A 17,784-nucleotide genomic window follows, 5' to 3' on the forward strand; every position below is an offset into this window, starting at 1 on the left:
ATAGCTCTTTTCCGTAAATGAGTTTAAGTAGTCTAGGGACATCTTTGAGTAGTAGACCAAATTTGATTCTATATTATAAATTTTTAAGTGGAACTTAATGGGAAAATATGATTCACTCTGTTCAGTTTGATAGAAATCTTTTTCATAGTCAAATTTTCTTTAAAGCGAATTGTGTATATTTCTTTAGAAAACAAATATATTGATCTGTAATATTTAGACCTCTGTGAGAATGAAAATAATTCCTTAAAGAAAATTGTAAGACTTCGTTTTTCCTTACAAGAATAACATCCCAGTCATTTCCCTGTGTATGGAAAATTTCCATTTCTCTAATCTTGACTGGAAAAGTTTCTCCTAGGCAATTTAGAAAACTAAAGAAGTATTTCATCATCTTCAGCAAACATTTATCAGGTGCCTGCTATGGGATGGTCATATTCCCAGTCCCTTAGAAAAACCCCCACTTATCTAAAGGTGAGACTCCTGGCAACCCCCAGAAAAAGAGCCTTGGTCCCTGGAGTCAGAGGAAGAGAGCCTGTGTAACTAAGTAACCTATTTTATTTTATATTTATTTTAATTTTTTATGCCTACAGCACCTGATCTTCCTAGGTGGTCTCCCATCCAAGTACTAACCAGGCCCGACCCTGGTTAGCTTCCGAGATCAGACTAGATCGGGTGTGTTCAGAGTGGCATGACTGTAGACTAAGTAACCTGTTTTAAAAATGTACTCAGCTATTTTGTTTTATACTGACCTAGTAATTATACAACAGATTAAGGGTAGGTAGGCTGTTATGGCTAGATATGCTTTGATAGCAACAAAAAGAACTATAAAAAGAAAAAAAAACACAATATATTAACTGACATCTTCAGTGATGGCTCCACATTATCAACAGAATTTGTACCAAAATTCATTAATTCTGTTTGGCAAATTATTCAAATGTGGTGAACTGTGGGATCAGACAGGCCTGGTTTCTAATCTCAGACATAAAGATATAATCATGAGTAATTTACCCAGCTATTCAAGCTGAGCTTTCTTACTGTGTTAGAAATATTGTGAAAACAATTAAAAAACAAACAAACCAGAAAGATATCTATCACAAATATAACAAGTTAACATATTTTCTGTACAAAATGATCAGAAGAACACAAGATCTCTTTGTAAAAGGATAAAAGATAGCGTCATTCAGTTTACAAAAGACAAAGCAACTAATGAGTTTGGAACAATATTCACCCTCACTTAATGATCCAAAAATTCAGAATAAAATAGCAGAATACTTGCTTCAGGTTTAACTCAGCAGGACAGTAAAACTATACAAATAAAGTATAAATCAGAAGCTCACATAGGGAGAAAAGAGAGATTCCCTAAGGAAAAACAAAAATGACTGCTTGTGTAGCATTCTCTTAATAAGGCAGCTTCCACTTTATGCTTCACAGCAGCTATAAAGCTATCAGTAGCAGAGATGGTTTCTGGTGAGGGGCTCCCCGTCACCATTCTGGATCTCAGTGTTATCACTGTTTGACTTCTGTAAGTTTCCAGCAGTGTTCATCTTCGAGGACTGACAATATTCACACTTAACATTTGTATTCTCCTTTTCTTAGACTTTTCTGGTATCACCTTTATTATTTGGAAGCCAGATTCTTACTCTTTAAGCATTATAAAAAGGCAATGTTACATAGCTTGAGACGTCTACCCTACTCCTTGATCCTAATGCAGTTTGTGCCTGCATTATTGTTATTTAATATTGCATGATTTGCAATTTGAATTTTTATGTAGGGATTATGGGAGGTTTTTTAAATAGAAAAAATTTAAAGTTGGCAGAATAGGAAATTTTTGTTTATTCTCATTAATGCCTTTGTTCTTTCTTTCTCTGTTTCAAGTTATCACCAGTGGTTTAAGCTGTTTGACAGCCTCAAATCTGCTTTAGTTGATGCCTGAAAATTTTACTGGTATGGAAACCATGTTTTGGAGCTTTAGCATCATCATCAAGATTCTCCTTTCACTTGAATGGCTGAGGGAGAAAACATTTGATCTGAAAATTCCTCCATTCTGTGAGAATTGATCTATGTCAGAGCACTTCAGGAGTTTTTTTAAGAAAAAATATATAGTCCTTTATTCATTCAGCCAACATTTTTGAGTGCCTTTCACATACTGGGCACTCCGCTAACACTGTCTCAGAGTGTAGAATAAGGATGAAGATGTCCAGCCCTCAAGAAGAATGCAGTCTGCTGGTAGAGACCAGCACAGAAGTAACCAGCTGGAGCAGTGTGGTGAATTCCACACTGGAGGTATGCGCACCGAACCCTGGGAGCCCAGCCACAGCCTGTAGAGCTGTGAGCTCTGTCTGCTTAAGCGCGCAAGGACATTGAAGGATGAATAAAATTTTTCCAGGAGGTGAAGAAGAGAACAAGCATTCTAGACAGAAGGGACATGTGAACTAGGCCCAGAGGCAAGAGTGTGCCTGGCATTTTTGGGCACTATGAATAGACCAATTTGGATGTTTAATCATGAGTGATCCTTGCTGTAGCTCAGTCATGTGCCAGAATTTAGTTAGGTTAAGGGTAATGATTCAGAAGGGTTTCACATCCTCAAAAAAAAATGTCAGAAAATTATTGGTATTTAGTATGTTTTTTTTTGTTCTGCTGGGTCTTGTGCACAGAGTTTGCTGTGCATTTAGGCCGTAGTCAGCGTCCCTCCAAGTCCCTAAGCCACCTCAGCCACCTTGCCAGCTGCATTAATGTCTCTCTTCACACATCGTGTTGACAGTGTTTTCCCCATTCACTCAGCCACAGTGTTGCACTGCAGAGGCAACAGTTTAAAGGAGCCCACGCCCGTGCCATGCTCGTACACACGGCCGCCACCCACACAGTCACGTAAATAGGCTTTTGTATTTCCTTCCATTATTCTTAATAAAAAGTTGAGCCCCCCGGGAGGTACTTGCTTTCTAAATATTTAGTGGCTTTTTTTTTTTTTTTGCACAAGTGCTAGCATCCAGCACATGTAAATATTACATACACGTTTATCCAGAGAACTGAATTAATTGAAAGGGACACAATATTTTTTTAAAAAATAGAGTAGGTCTGTGGGACATCGTAATGAAATAGTGAGTGTGGGCAGATGAGCAGAGGCTGTGATTTGGTGGGTGTTAGAAAGTGATGAATAGGAGAGTTTGGAAAGTACAGAGACTTGTGGTCTACACGTCGTCAATGTCTGGCACATGAAAGATTTCTACTATTCACGCTTTTTTTCTTTTAATGTTATTTAGTCAAATTTCTGGACACTACTACAAAGTTAAAACTATTAGGTGTGCCTCTCTCTGAATTTATTAATGGTGGTTTATAATCGTGATGATCCCAAGTTTTCTAATTGTGAGGAGCCAACTTTCTAACAGATCCCCATCAGAGGAAAGACTCAACCGAGGAATTAAACCAGCCAGACATCTTCAGGGAATTATGGGTAGGCAGTTTTCTTTTTAAGTGGCTTAATAAAGCATTTGAAAAATGCCATTGTGGGGCAAAGAGCACATGTCCAATCATTGCCTTTTTGGGGGAGGGACACTAGTCGGCACATTCTTATTTTAAGTTGCCTGAACTCCAGGGCTGCTCTGTGACTCCGAGGGTTCTCGGGGTGGCTCCAGCAGTTTAGGTTGGTGCTGGAGGAAGCCAGTGATCCACTGAGAGCTGGAGCAGGTTTCTACTGCAAATGACTCCAGAGCTTGGGCGTAGGGATGGAGATGAGTTGAGCTGGGAGTAGGTGGAAATCAGAAATTAGATATAGATTAGATAAGGACATACCAGTTTATTTCCCTCATTTTCAAAGAGTCTCTGGTTTGGGCTAATCTCCTGAAATGTCTCAAAGGTCCTTTCTTTGATTCTAGAACTACTTAGAACCCAAACTCTCTTTCCACTTTTCAAGCAAGGGGATAGCCTGAGCTCTGTGGCAGACCTGTCCCAGATCTTATCCTGAAACCCTTAAGCAGTGTTGAGCCCTGCATTCATAGTATAAAAGGCAACGCAAGTGGGTGTGTCCTTTTGGGCACTTGTCCCCCTCCAGGTTTTTCTTTTGTGGTTAAAGAATCTTGCACAGCAGTTCCTCAATGCCAAGCTGGAAGAGCCGCAGCTAATTTAACTACTCATGTGTTGAATGGGGTACTATTTCCATTTTGCAATTGGGTAGACTGAGGGATGAGATCTTTAATTATTTGATTTAAAGCCAGAGATCAACTCTGATAGATCTAGGACCAAATATACGGCCATCCTTTTGTTTGCTTTGAATTCCAAACATAATTCACTAGATTGTACTGTTTCTTGCACCCTTAATTAGCATAAGTTTAATTAGCATAAATTTTAGCTATTGCAACCATTTCTTTAGACCAATTACTAATTCTTAAAATAAATACCAGTGGTTTCAAATGAAGCCTTTTGAATTTATGGTCAAGTGAGGAGGAGTTGCAGTCATTTAAATGGAAATTATTCAGAAATTTGAAATGTACTTTTGCTTTTCATGCTCCCTCCAGTCAGTGTTTAGGCGAAGATAAAGAAAGTATCATGTTTGGGCTCCGAGCGCATGACTCACACCTGGACAGTAAAGATAAAGCGCACCTGCAGTGTAGTACGTTTCTGCAGAAGCATGCTTGTGAGAAACGAGGCCTCGCGTAACGTTTAAAGTGTAGACTCCAGGTGGGTCTGAATCCCACCTCCAGACCTTACTAGCTGGGTAATTCTGGACAAGTTCCTTAACTTCTCTGTGTATCACTTCTGTCACCTGTGAACAGGGCGTAAGGACGGTTGTGAGGATGAATGGAGTTAGAGCACACAGAGCACTGAGAGCAGTGTCTGGCGCTCACTGCTGCACTCAGGAAGCCCCAGTGAGTGAGAGCTCTTACTGGGGTGGCCTGCTCTGTGCCAGGCTCCTCACTGAGTGCGGCTATACTCATTGCCTCGTTTCATTTTCCCCATCAACCAGCCAGGTAATCCTCCTCTTTCCACAGCTAAAACAGTGTTAGTTGAACATTTGAATTTTTAAGCATCTTGACTGAATATGACACTGCATTGGTGACATTTTGATAGCTGTCATTGCATGGTTTAGTTCCAGCATCTTTCAGCACGTTCAGAAGCATCAACCTTTACATGTTGGGGCTTCTCCAGCAACAATTATAGCCACAAATGAAGAAAAGCTATACATGTTCCCATAAAATATCATTGAGATTTGTGTCACAGGCCTCTGGTGACAAAGATTTGTTTAACTGCTAGATGTCAGCTTTTTTTTTTCTTCTTCTTCTTTCAGATAAAATTAAACTGTGGAGTAACCAATCCATAAGAATAAATTAGTTTTGTAATCACAATTCTATAGAAAATCAAAACTGGTACCAGATATCTTTATAAGCATTTTTATTGTGAATATGTGGACAAATAGAGTGGGGCACCCCAAAGAGAAGATGTTGGAATTGTGGTTTGGGGCCAGCTGATGGCATTTCCCCCCTGGTGCAGCCCTTGATCTTCCCCACGCGCCTTCCCAGCCTGCAGCTACTTCGCTTTTCTGTGACCTTCTTCTGAATGTGAAGCTCTGAGTGCTGGTGCTTATTCCAGCCAACTCAGTAGGTGGACCAGGATAAGTTTTGTAATTAGTTTTTCTACAGCCCCAGCTGGCTACTCTCTGTTACATGTGGCTTCTTGTGTTATATAGGGTAAGTCAGTAGCTGCCTATACCTGGAGGCTTGAGACATGTAGAGAGCTATATGTCTTGGTGGGGAAAAAAAAGATAATTTTTTTTCTGCACTTGAGGCAGGTCCCAGAAAATGTGCACCTGAAAAAAAAAAATCACATGACTTAGATGATCAGGGCACCACGGTCATCCCGACTTTAACTCCTTGTATGGCTCACCGGGAGCTAAGAGCAGAGGTCTGAGAAAGAAACATAAGACAGTTATCTTTGCCTGGTTTTTAATAAAATGTCAGACTTTGATATTAATGTCATGAAAATAATCAAAATCTGAGATCATTGGGCCTTAGAAAGAGAAAATAAAAGTAAATCGATGGCAGAGCAAGAGCACTTTCGACCACAGCCAGAAAGATGAAGAGTAAGGTGAGGTCTGTCTCAATCTTGACACAATGGACTCCGAAAATGGAATTTGTGTAGGATGGCTGGGCTCATGGAACTGGGTCACAGGGCTCAGAAGTGGGCCCAGGTGGCCCAAGACTCGAAGGCGAGGTGATCTAGTCTCATGAGAAGGGGGATGAAGGCCATCCACCCCTTGGGGGTGTTTCTCTCAGGGCATTGCCCTTTGAAAATTGCTAGATTGTTCCATCTAGCTTCATTTTTTGGACGACAGCTACTCACCTCTACTCAGTTGGGGAGGCAGAAACTAACAGGTGATACTGGAGACTGGAGAAGACTCTTCCCGTGGAGATCTCTTCCTAACAAACTCCTAGACTCAGGGACCGCAAGGGGCACATCTGGCACAAGGAAGCAGACTCTTTCAACTTATTGTACTTACTGTCTTAGTACCAATGATCATAGGGATGGGAAGCAAATGCTAATCCCTCTAAATGTGACACAGCTGGTCACTTTCAGTACAAGCTGTCAAAATATAATCTTGGTGGAAACCTATGCAAGTAGAGCAAGGCAGTTCTGCGCGTTCGTACAGTTGGCATTTGCTCTTCCCTTCTGTGTGTTTTTTTGTCATGTCAAACACAGTTGAGTGAGAGTTATCCCCGCAACCCCACCTGGAGTTAGTGGAGTGCATCCTGCCTGGCCGGGAACAGGCCTCTTTCTGGGCCACTCTCTGGGCTGTCTGAGCAGTGGAAGCACAAACACAAACCTCGGGCACATAAGGACACACACAGGCCGCAGAGCCTTTCAGGGGCTCTGTCATGTTCCGAATGAACAGATGTTTATCCCACAACATTTTTCTTCTTGGGGTTTGTCCAATGCATTAAAAAAAAAAAAAAACTGTTTGTACTAATTATTCCCTTTTGCTGCCTTTGCTTGTTTTGTTTTGCTCTTTTCTTTTTCCCATACATTAAGAACGCTTCGTGTGAGGAAATTCTGCCCAGCTGCTTTCTGGAACAGGCCCTTCCATAGCTTAAACCAGGAACCCTTTGTTCTTGGATCGGAGTGGAGCTCAGATTGCCTTGTCACGTGTTTCTTGGCACTCCTTCCCTGAAGTTTACAGGCTTTTTAAAATCCATTTCCTTTTTACCCCAAAGATGATCAGCTTCTACAACTTTTCTTAAAGTAAGTAACTTCAGACCCCTTTATTGTTTCAGGTTTTCTCTCATGGTTCAGTTAGTGTTTTTAGTCATTTATGAAGCACATACTAAGCTTAGTGAACACCATACCACTGTACTCGGTTGGCATCAAAGAGAAATTAAACCCTTTCTCATTCATTGTTTTGTTCATATTTTCATTTATGTATTCATTTCCTTCATTCAAGAAATATTTTTTTAGTTCCTACTGTGTACTAGGTCTCTACCAGGTGCAGAGGAATAAGTAATGAGCAAAAACAGACATGGCCCTTGCCTTCAAGGAATTCCCAGTACAGTTGGGGTGGGGGTGAGGGTGGGGGAGCATGTAAAGAGTTAGTTGCAATTTAGGATGATACATGCTGTGGTATTGGGGTGTTCGAGGTTCTGTGAGGAGTGGTAAGAGTGTAATTGACTCTGCTTCAGGCATCAAAAATAACTTCACAGAGTACCTATGGGAGTATTCTAGACAGAGAGACCACATATTCAGAGACAAGGAGGTATGAAGGAGTATGTGTGGGAGATAATTGGTTCAGTGGGGTCAGTATCTAAGGTGCAAAAACAGGAGATACGAGAGAGGAAGCTGGAAAAGTAAGATGGACAGCCAGGTGATTAAGGTCATTTTGCATGCCACATTCAAAAATCTAGAGTATGTCTTAGAGAAAATGTGAGGGGCAGGGGCACAGTGAAGGCTCCTAAACAAAGAAAATACATACTGTGTTATGGCTGATTGTGTTTCCCGAAATTCATATGCTGATGTCCTAATCTCCAGTAGATTGGAATGTGCCTGAATTTGGAAATAGGGTTTTTAAAGAGGTAATTAATTTCAAATGAGGTCATTAGAGTGGACCCTAATCCAATATGACTAGTGTCTTTATAAAAAGAAGAAATTGAGCCACAGACATCTACAGAGTGAAGACCAAGTCAAAACACAGAGAGAAGAATGCCATCTACAAGCCATGGAGAGAGGCCTCAGAAGAAACCAACCCTGTCAACACCTTGATCTTGAAGTTCTAGCCTCCAGAACTGTAAGAAAGTAAAGTTCTATTAAGTCAATCACTAATGAAAGAGTTTCAAAGAGAATGCTTAAGTTGCTTAAAAAAGAAAAAACATTTTTTCAGTATCCTTAAGGATTTCAGAAGTACATTTATTCATAGATAATATATTTAATGACAGGTCCATTTTTATCTATTAAAACAGTTTGCAAAGTCCTTTTTGTAGATGACACTTTGAGATTGAGTTAATCTATTTATTCTAAAATAGTTAACCCGTAGTACCTATGAAATCGATATAATGATGTTTGGATGCTAGATGTTTTTCCTGAACTATCTTATTTCATCTGCATTTCTACTCCATGAGATGGGTACCGTTAATATCTTCCTCATTACTGATGAAACGGAGGCTTAGAGAAGTAATAGTTTTCCCAAGACCACCCAGCTAGTAACTATCTAAGCCAAATTCCTCTATTTATCTGAATAAATGAGAGTTTTCATTAATACTTGGAAAGACTTTCTTGGACCTCATCCAAGGGCTTTTGTTACAGAAGCAATCAGGACTCCAGTGTAATGCACTTTGACTGAAAAGGGGTTCCTGTGGTCTAGACTCACAAGGTATCTTTCAAGCCTTAACCGCTCGGCCGTGACTATGTGACTTTGCAAGGTATCTTTAAAGAAGTTCCAGCGCAGATGATGAAGGGCTAGAACTACTTGCGTAGGAGGGATAAAATATATCTTTTCTGTCTTTGGCTAGAATAATAGTGCATCCTTTGTACCAAATTAAGTAATTTCACCAGAATCTGATTTCCTTGGAAAGCCGTCACTCACAGGCTCGTGTGCTGTAATCAGAGTACATTTGGTACCTTCTAAGCTACTTCTGAAAGTCCGCATGTGGCTCGGTGTGGTATCATGGGCGTTTACCACTCTGCTTTGTACAAGCAATGATTACTCCTGGTGGCTCTGAATATTTTCCTTTCATTTACTCCAAATTCTCCTCCACCTTTGAGGTTTTGAAAGGCGAAGGAATGCGGAAATGAAATGGTTTATGGGCCCAGATCCTTAATACCTTTTTCATCCAATGCCTTGTTGAAAGTTATCATTATATTTATGATTCTCAGATGACGAGAAGCTTAGTTCTGACCAAGTTTCTAATCTCTGAAACTTGTATCTTAAATGGAGTTGAAGGACCTGCCTAAAAGCTGAACAGTTTCAAGTCAGACTTGGAAGGGAGCCAGGAAGACGTTAGTGTCCTCACGTCTTTCCCTTTGTGTCCCATCTGGGCACAGGCCTACTAACTTCCTCTGTGGTCCAGAATAGTTACTCTCACTGCTGCTCCCCAAGTCAGTAAATTCAACCAAACTTTCAGAAATGCAGCGACACTATAGATAAGAGTTCAGTCTTATTGCTTAGTCATTTATTGGTTTGACACTAAATGATCTTTTTTAGCATTCTTCATGGTGTGGTGGGGTTTCTGAGAAAACCGATGAAAATTTTAGCTGAGCTCAAATATGTAGACTTTTTATTTTCTTACTATTTTACATTGAAAACCTGGCTAACTGTATTTTATTATGTATTTATCTAAAACTTTACTTCTTTTTAAATCCCAGTATGGATTGTGGGTTGATTTTTAAGAGCCCTTTTTGATCTATATATTGGAATTTTATTTCAATCTATGGTAACAAAATAAGCCTGAAATGTATTACTTTAATTATTATTGTAGGTGTCTTTGGTTTAGGAAAAAAAAAACTACTTACATGTTAAAAGACGTTTTTATTTTACTCTTTGTCCAATGTCGATGATGCTGTTGCTTGTTACCCATTCTGGAACATAACTAGACAATATTTGTTAAACATTTTTTAAAATTACATACCTATTTTTCCAGGATTTTAATATATTAATATAATTCTGACCTGGGCTGGGCCTTTGTAACTTACGAGCATTTATTAACCTATCGTTATGTTCTTTATAACCTCTTCAAAAAAAAACAATTTAAATATCCAGTAATAAGGAGTTAGATTAGTGTATTATGATGTATCAGTATAACAAAATCCCATTAACCATTTTAAAGAATAACTAATGGTATGGAAATATATTTATAATACAGGGCATTCCAAAGTCTTGGTACAGTTTTAAGCTTTAATGACTTCAGAAGTAGAAATAATTCAAATTTTCAAAAAAAAATTAAAATTTTTAATTATTTGAATTTAATTTATACTTATGGGCCACGATCCTTATTACCTTTTTTATCCAATGCATTGTTGAAAGTTATCATTATATTTATGATTCGCATTTAATTTGGGGTAATTAAAAAATATTTTTCAGTTAACATTTATCAGAGAGAATGAAACAAAAAAATAAAATTAAAAATTTATCTTTTAAATTTTACAAGTAATATATATTAATCTTCAGAACAAAAGTTATAAAACAAAAGATAAGTAGGGGCGATAATTTATTAAAGCAGACTTTTTAAACAATATGTGCAGCTTGATTCCAATTATGTAGGAGATATATACTTGCATACATTGGAGGTAAAAAAGGAAGGCTATACATCAAAATTAATAGTGGTTTTCTCTGAACTAGTAGGATAATGAATTGTTTTAATTTTCCTCTGTGATTTTCTCTATTTTTCAAGTTTTCTACAAGGAACATGCATTAATTTCTATTCACAAAAATGTTATTGAATAGAGCCAATATTTTGACTTCTCTGATACCCAAAGTATCATAATTAGTGTGTTTTAAAAGCTAGGAATATTAACTCTACCTACCAATTGCCATTAAAGTAATTAACTTAGCTATTAATAATGAAAATATGGAACAAAGGGTGGTTCCATAGAGTAGAAGGTCCTGGATTTGCGCCCCAGGTGGAGCCACGGACCATACCCCGGGTGCGCCAGACCCCAGCTGTGCCAGGCCCCAGGTGCGCCAGGCCCCAGGTGCCCGCCGTGAGCGTGTGGGAGGAGACACCCCACCTTCAGAGATCTACTTCTTAAGTGGAGATGGTAACATCTGTAGGTCAGGGGTGGAATTGAGTGTGGGAATTAAAGAGGGAGAAAAAAAATATAGAACAATTAAAATATAAGATTCATTCCTCCCTAAAATAGTTAAAAGTTATTTTTAGACATTTGTGAACTACAACAGAATCATGTAACTGTAAAAGGGAAATTGGAGGACTTTTTATTATTATTGTTTTGTACTTTATGGTTCTAAGAGAGTAGACAGGTTCATGAGTAGAAATTATAAAGGAAAAGAATTTAACTTTGCAAGAACTTCATTTCTCTCTCACATTTTAAAATATTTTTAAAGAATAATTTAAAATATATTCATAAAACCACATACAATTTTTCAATTTTTAGTGAAGAAGATGATATAAATGGATGTACAGGGCGAAATATACTTTCTATAACCCTGCAATGCCAGAGCCCTAGACTTCCAGTTCCTCTCTGCAGAGGTAGCCATTCACAAGTTTGCGTGTGTCCTTCCCACATATGTAAGTGTGTACGAATGTACCTTTTCTGTTACTTGTGTGGTATGATACTATGCACAGTATGCTGCAGCCTTCTTTTTTTCCTTAACTTAAAGGTGTACTGTGGAGATTGATCCTTATTAAGCCAGATGGATCATTTGGATGGTTATAATTGATTTAACCAAATTCTTGTTGATAAACACATGCGTTTTTGTTTGTGTTTTTGTTTTTGTGTTTTTCAGTCTTTTGCTACTATTACTAACCATGAATGTCTTTGCTGAGGACTGTATAAAACAGTCACATCTGTTAAATGATCAAAGATGGTGGTAGGATTCTCATACTTCTGTAGTACTTGGTAGTTTTCAAAGCTTTTCCCATATATTACCTTTTTTGCCTCATTTGTTTGCCTTCAGAAATGCTTAGTTCTCCACTGCTGGAGGTGGTCAACCGTCAGGTGCATTTATAAGGTTGCTAGAGTGAGGCTCATTCCTTTAATGAGTGGGGGTGCCTTCTGCCAACAGAGTAGAGGGGCGAGGCAGTCCATGCTAGCTTTCCTGTCTTTAGGTCTTCCCTTAATAAGAACTTTTAATTTATTTATTTATTTATTTATTTTTAGCAGTTAGGTTTTCTTACTAATACTAACAATGGAAGAAGGAAGGAAATCTCATTGTATTCTAATTGTTTTTTTATGTTAAGTGTCCTATGCTCATTTTTAATTGAACCGTTGTGGCTTGGATCCCCTCACAATTCCATATGTGATTGATACCAGAGCTGGCTGATCTAGAGTACATGTAGCACCTGGAATGTTTAATGATTTTTTAAGAGACATGTCAAAGAAGGTTATAAATTGGGATCTTACTCTCTTCAGATTTTAAAAATTTTATTTTCTTCAGCTAACTTAGAAACAGTGGTTACTTGATTTCTTTGTGTGTATAGTTTTAGTACAAAGGACTCTCTTAACGTGTTGTATGCTATTCAGAGTCTATTTCAGGGACATGTTATCAAAGGCAAATAGAGAAATCAGAGGAACTCTGGAGGTGAAACCCTGCTAAAGATTCCCTACCTCTGCTGTGTTTCGTTTTGTTTTGTTTAGAGGTACATTTGTGTTTACGTTATCTAGCACACTATTCTTCATAGTATCGACCGTTCCTTTTTTTCTGGCATCTGATAGCATGATCAGACAGATGAGTGTATTGTTCAGGGCTTTGGAGAACAACATCTACGATAATATGCATGGGTTTGTTCTTCCTATTTTCAACTGTTTGATGTTCATTGTGTTAATTTTTCTCATCAAAAAGACAAGAGGTTCTTCAGTTTAGAGGATACCTTCTGAAGGATTAAAAAGTGAGGAGGATGCAGCTTTTCACCCTCTCCCCCCCACATTTGGCCCCAACAAATCCACCCTGTATGTGTCCCCCACTCCCACCTCCTCCACCCCTCAAGCCCCTATTCTGCTTCAGTGGTTCCTTTGGACAAGAAGAACACTGGAGGGGGAGTGGGCCAGAAGTCCAGGGATGTGGGACTCTGCCCTGACATGTCTTTTCCTCCCAGGACATCCTGGGACTGCTCTATCAGCTTATACTTTCCTGCAAAGAAAAAGAGAACCCTGTCTCAGCAAGGCGTGGATGCTCTCAGAGTACTCTGAGTGAGGGTGGGGTGTGTGTGGGTGTGGGTGTGTGTGTAATGGGGATGGACAAGCATTCCTGTACTCTTTTGTTTAGCAGAAGAAGAAATGAAGATTAGGATATCATCAACAGAGCATTCCAAATATGCTTTTCTGGGATTTGGCAATTTAAAGCGATTTTTAGAATCGAAAACCTCACAAATAGCTCAGGCTGCCATAACAAAATACCATAGAATGGGTGGCTTAAACAACAGAAGTTTCTTTCTTACAGTTCTGGAAGCTGAGCAGTCCAAGTTCAAGGTAGCCAGTTTCTGGTGAGTGCTCTCTTCCTATCTTGCAAATGGCTGCTTTTTTGCTATGTCCTCACATGTCAGAGAGAGCAAGTTCTCTGTGTCTCTTCTTATAAGGGCTCTAATCCCATTGTGTCAGGGCCTTACCTCCATGTCTCATCTCACCTTGATTACTTCCCAAAGGTCCCATCTGCAAATACCACCACATTGAGAGAGCTTCAACATATGGATTTGAGGGAGACACAGACATTCAGTTCTTGCTTGAGTTAGCACCGTGGGGATTGCCCTGGTATAGGCTACCATTTACTTTTGACAGGTCTCTAATTGAGCAAATACTGACTAATGATATATAAATAAGTGACTATTTACTTTTTCTCCTTTGATGCATACAATTCACCATGTAGTCCAAGCTTCTGGGCTTCACAAGACTTCAGATAAGGACCAGGACGGCTGCCAGATCTCCCAGGTCCAAGCAGCCCCAGGAAGGGGTACAGCTCCAGTGATCTGGCTCCCAGGTCATCGAGTGCAGCAGGTGGGCAAGGCTTCAGGATCACACTGTGTGTGGCTTTAAGGTGTGCAGACTGACTTCATGCTGGGACCATGGCATCCCTGATTGTCCCTCTTCTCTTGCTGTTTTTAGATTTTTAATTCAGTCAGGTGTAGTTTTTAGATCGACGTGATATTGTCATTTCTGTTTGACTTATCAATGCATCATTTGATGATGTACAGCCAAGAAATCAATGACATCTCTGTATTGCCAATGAAAATTTCTGGCAGCTTAAAGCATTCTGTGGTGCAGGTTGGTACATGACCTTTGGGTTTGCAAGCCTTGAATATAATCCAGGAGAAAACAAAAAACGAAGACGAGATTGAAAAATAGGATTTTTAAAGGTTAAGAGAATTAGGACGATGAAAAGAAAGGTAAAGATTAACCATAAATTCCCTTAGTATACAGGTGTTCAAGTGAAAAACAAACAAAAAAATTATTGAGAGACAGGATCCCTTGCTTCAGAGTAGAATGGTACCTTCCAGCCAATTTGTGAAGCATATTTCACTAAGGAGTTTTAATTTTCCCATTAATCTTCATAATAAAATCAGAAATATTGTTTTCCATAGGACTGTTCTAAACCTTTGGGAAAGCCCATTCACCCATTCATTTATTCAGTAAACAAATATTTATTGTGCACTTACTGTGTACCAGGCACCGTCCTAGGCACTGGGGATACCGAAGTGAACAGAACAAACAAAAATTCCTGTCCTCATGGAGATTACACTCTAGCTGGTGGAGATAGACCCTAAAACAAACAAGAAATATGGAGAAAGATAAAGCAGGGGAAAGGGATAGGGTATGGGGTGGGGGTGCAAGACGAAGTCGTTATTTTGGATCCAGCGGTCGGGGGGAGCCTCTTTGAGAAAGTGCCATTTGAGCCAGAAGGACATACAAGAGTGAGCCATGCGTGTATCTGATGGAGGAGTGCTCCAGGGAGGAGAATCAGCAAGCACAGAGGCCTGGGATGGGAGCTCAGCAAGGATCCAGTAGAGGGGCTGGGGCAGGGGCGGTGACAGTGGGGAAGATTAGTGATGTGATCTATCATTTTAACAAGATCACTCCGACTACCATCATGCAAATCGATGGAAGAGGCAAAGGTAGAAGCCAGGAGAACAGTTAAGAGGCTCCTGCAAGAATCTGGGTAAGGGACGATGGTAGCTTTGAGCAGAGTGGTGGCTGTTGAAGTGATGATAAGTGGCGGGTTTCTCAATATATTGAGGTAGTTGAGGATTTGCTGATAGATTAGATGTGGAGCAAGAATGGAATTAGGGTAACTTTAGAGGTTTTGTTTGGTTGGTTGGTTTTTATCAGTTCACCTAGAAGAATGGAGTTGCCTTTTATTAAAATCAAAAACACTGTGGGTAAAAGAAGGTGGGGTGGCAGGGTTGGGAGAGATCATGAGTTAGATTTCAAATGCCTTAAGCTTGAGATGTCCATTAGATCTCCAAGTGGATATGTTTGCTAGGCAGTTGGATATGTTCGCTAGGCAGTTGGCTATGTGCATCTGGAGCTCAGGGGAGATGTCAGGCCTGGAGATACATATTTGGGAGTTGCTGGTGCATAGGTGACATTTAAAGTCTTGAAACTAGATGAGCTCATGTAGCAAGCAAGAGTAAGATGGAGAAGAGAAGATGGAATTTGAGCCTTGAAGCTCCAGCATGAACCAGCCTAGGACAAAGGTGAATGTCAAGTCAGGGGTCAGTAAACGTTTTCTGTAAAGAGCCCTGTAGTAAATAGTTTATGCTTTGTAGACCAACCATTCAACTCAGCCATTGGAGTGCAAAAGCAACCACAGACAGTACATAAACTAATAGACATGGCTGTGTCTAGTAAAACCTGACTAAAAGAGGCAGCAAGCTGGATATGGCCAATGGGCCGTGATATGTTGACCCTTGGTACATCCCCTCACTTGTCTTTATGCAAGGACTTTTCCTTTCTTTCTTTCTTTCTTAGACCGTAAGACTTTCTTTTATTCCAGGAATCCCTTTCGATTAGATACCATACTGTGTAATACTTTACTATTAAATTGATCTGGCCCAAACCAGCCAGGGAAGTCCTAAATTTCAAGATGTTAAGTTAGCTGCCTTATTATTTTTTTAATTCACTTAGACGAGGAGAATTACCTAAGAATTACTGGAGATGTGAAGACGTGTAATCAACAGTCAGTTAACAGAGGTCAATTACAGAAAAAGAGGCAAATTTGTAGCAGGAGAGATTTTGGTTGCATATAAATAATAACTTTTGGATGGTAAAGACTGTTAAATATTTTACCAAAGATAGTTCATGGGATAATTATTTTGAAAGATTGTTTTCTTTTGATATTGTTTTTTAAGGTTATTTCTACAATTTGGGAGTAACTTATGTGCATTTTATAGTCTGAGGACAAAGGCATTGAGTTCTCTTTTTGACCAGTGTTAGTAATTATCTATTCACTTAGTAATGTGCATTTAAGGTAAGGTAATATGCATTCATTTCTTTTCCTTGGCACAATAGATCATTTCTTTTTAGTGCTGAATAATATTCTATTGTCTGGATGTACCACAGTTTATCCATCTACCTGTTGAAGGACATCTTGGTTGCTTCCAAGTTTTGGCAGTTATGTATAAAGCTGCTATAAACTTCCATTTGCAGGTTTTTGTGTGGACGTAAGTTTTTAACTCTTTTGGGTAGACACCAAGAAGCACCATTGCTGGGTTGTACTGTAACAGTATTTAGTTTTATAGGAAACCACCAAACTGTCTTCCAAAGTGGCTGTGCCATTCATTTTGCATTCCTACCAACAATGAATGAGAGTTCCTCTTGCTACACATTGTCACAAGCATTTGGTGTTGTAGGTTTTCTAGATTTGGGCATTCTAATAGGTGAGTAGTGAATTCCCTGGTGACATATGATATGGAACATCTCTTCATACACTTATTTTCCATCTGCATATCTTCTTTGATGAGGTGTCTGTTAAGATCTTTGGCCCATTTTTTATTTTGATTGTTTGTGTAATTATTGGTTGGTTGCTTGGTTGGTTGGTTTAGGGGTGGGATTAGGGAAGTACTTCCAAAGAATTGTCTCCGATGTGTAGGAGATCCTTATACCCATCTGAACAACTTTGAGTAATAGTAATATACGTTGAGCAATAAAAGTATCAAAAGCAAAAATCAGAATTTTTATCCTTCAGAAATAGAGACTATACAGCTTTGTCTCATGTCATTTTTGAGAAGTTAATCCATTAAAATGGCTCTAACATAACTGAATTTATCACTATCTATTGCGTGTCTAGGCTATAAATATGTATATATGGACAGTATCAGATGTAATAATAAAGTTCCCAAGGACCATGAAGACCATCTGGGGTGATCTGGGCATCTGCCTTGGGCCTTCTTATTTTAGGGCCACAGTGAGTCAGTGGTCCAGGGAACCTTAGAAACTCTTCTGAACCGTTGGAGAAAGAACCGTTGTAGAGCTGCTTCGGGGTGTGCAACGGCCTCCTCTCTCCTCTATTTAGCTTTTTTGTTTTACCCACAGCCACAGGTTTTCTGGAGAAAGCCAAGTTTGGGTACCACCAGATGTTGTCTCAGCTTCAAAGAGATTATTCTCCCAGAAAATATCTCTCTCTCTCTCTCTCTCTCTCTCTCT

At 39.3% G+C, this 17,784-nt stretch overlaps 1 protein-coding gene and 1 non-coding gene across 2 annotated transcripts in view; one reads left to right on the forward strand and one right to left on the reverse strand.

The window, feature by feature from the left end:
• Positions 1-17,784, forward strand: part of BABAM2 (BRISC and BRCA1 A complex member 2) — a 349,865-nt gene that overhangs the window by 207,192 nt on the left and 124,889 nt on the right. The window lies entirely within an intron of this gene.
• LOC112478620 lies at positions 579-697 on the reverse strand. Its single transcript, XR_003045891.1, has one exon. It is a non-coding gene; the product is annotated as a 5S ribosomal RNA (ribosomal RNA).

This window comes from Pteropus alecto, unplaced genomic scaffold (assembly GCF_000325575.1).
Source record: "Pteropus alecto unplaced genomic scaffold, ASM32557v1 scaffold61, whole genome shotgun sequence".
Taxonomy (NCBI): domain Eukaryota; kingdom Metazoa; phylum Chordata; class Mammalia; order Chiroptera; family Pteropodidae; genus Pteropus; species Pteropus alecto.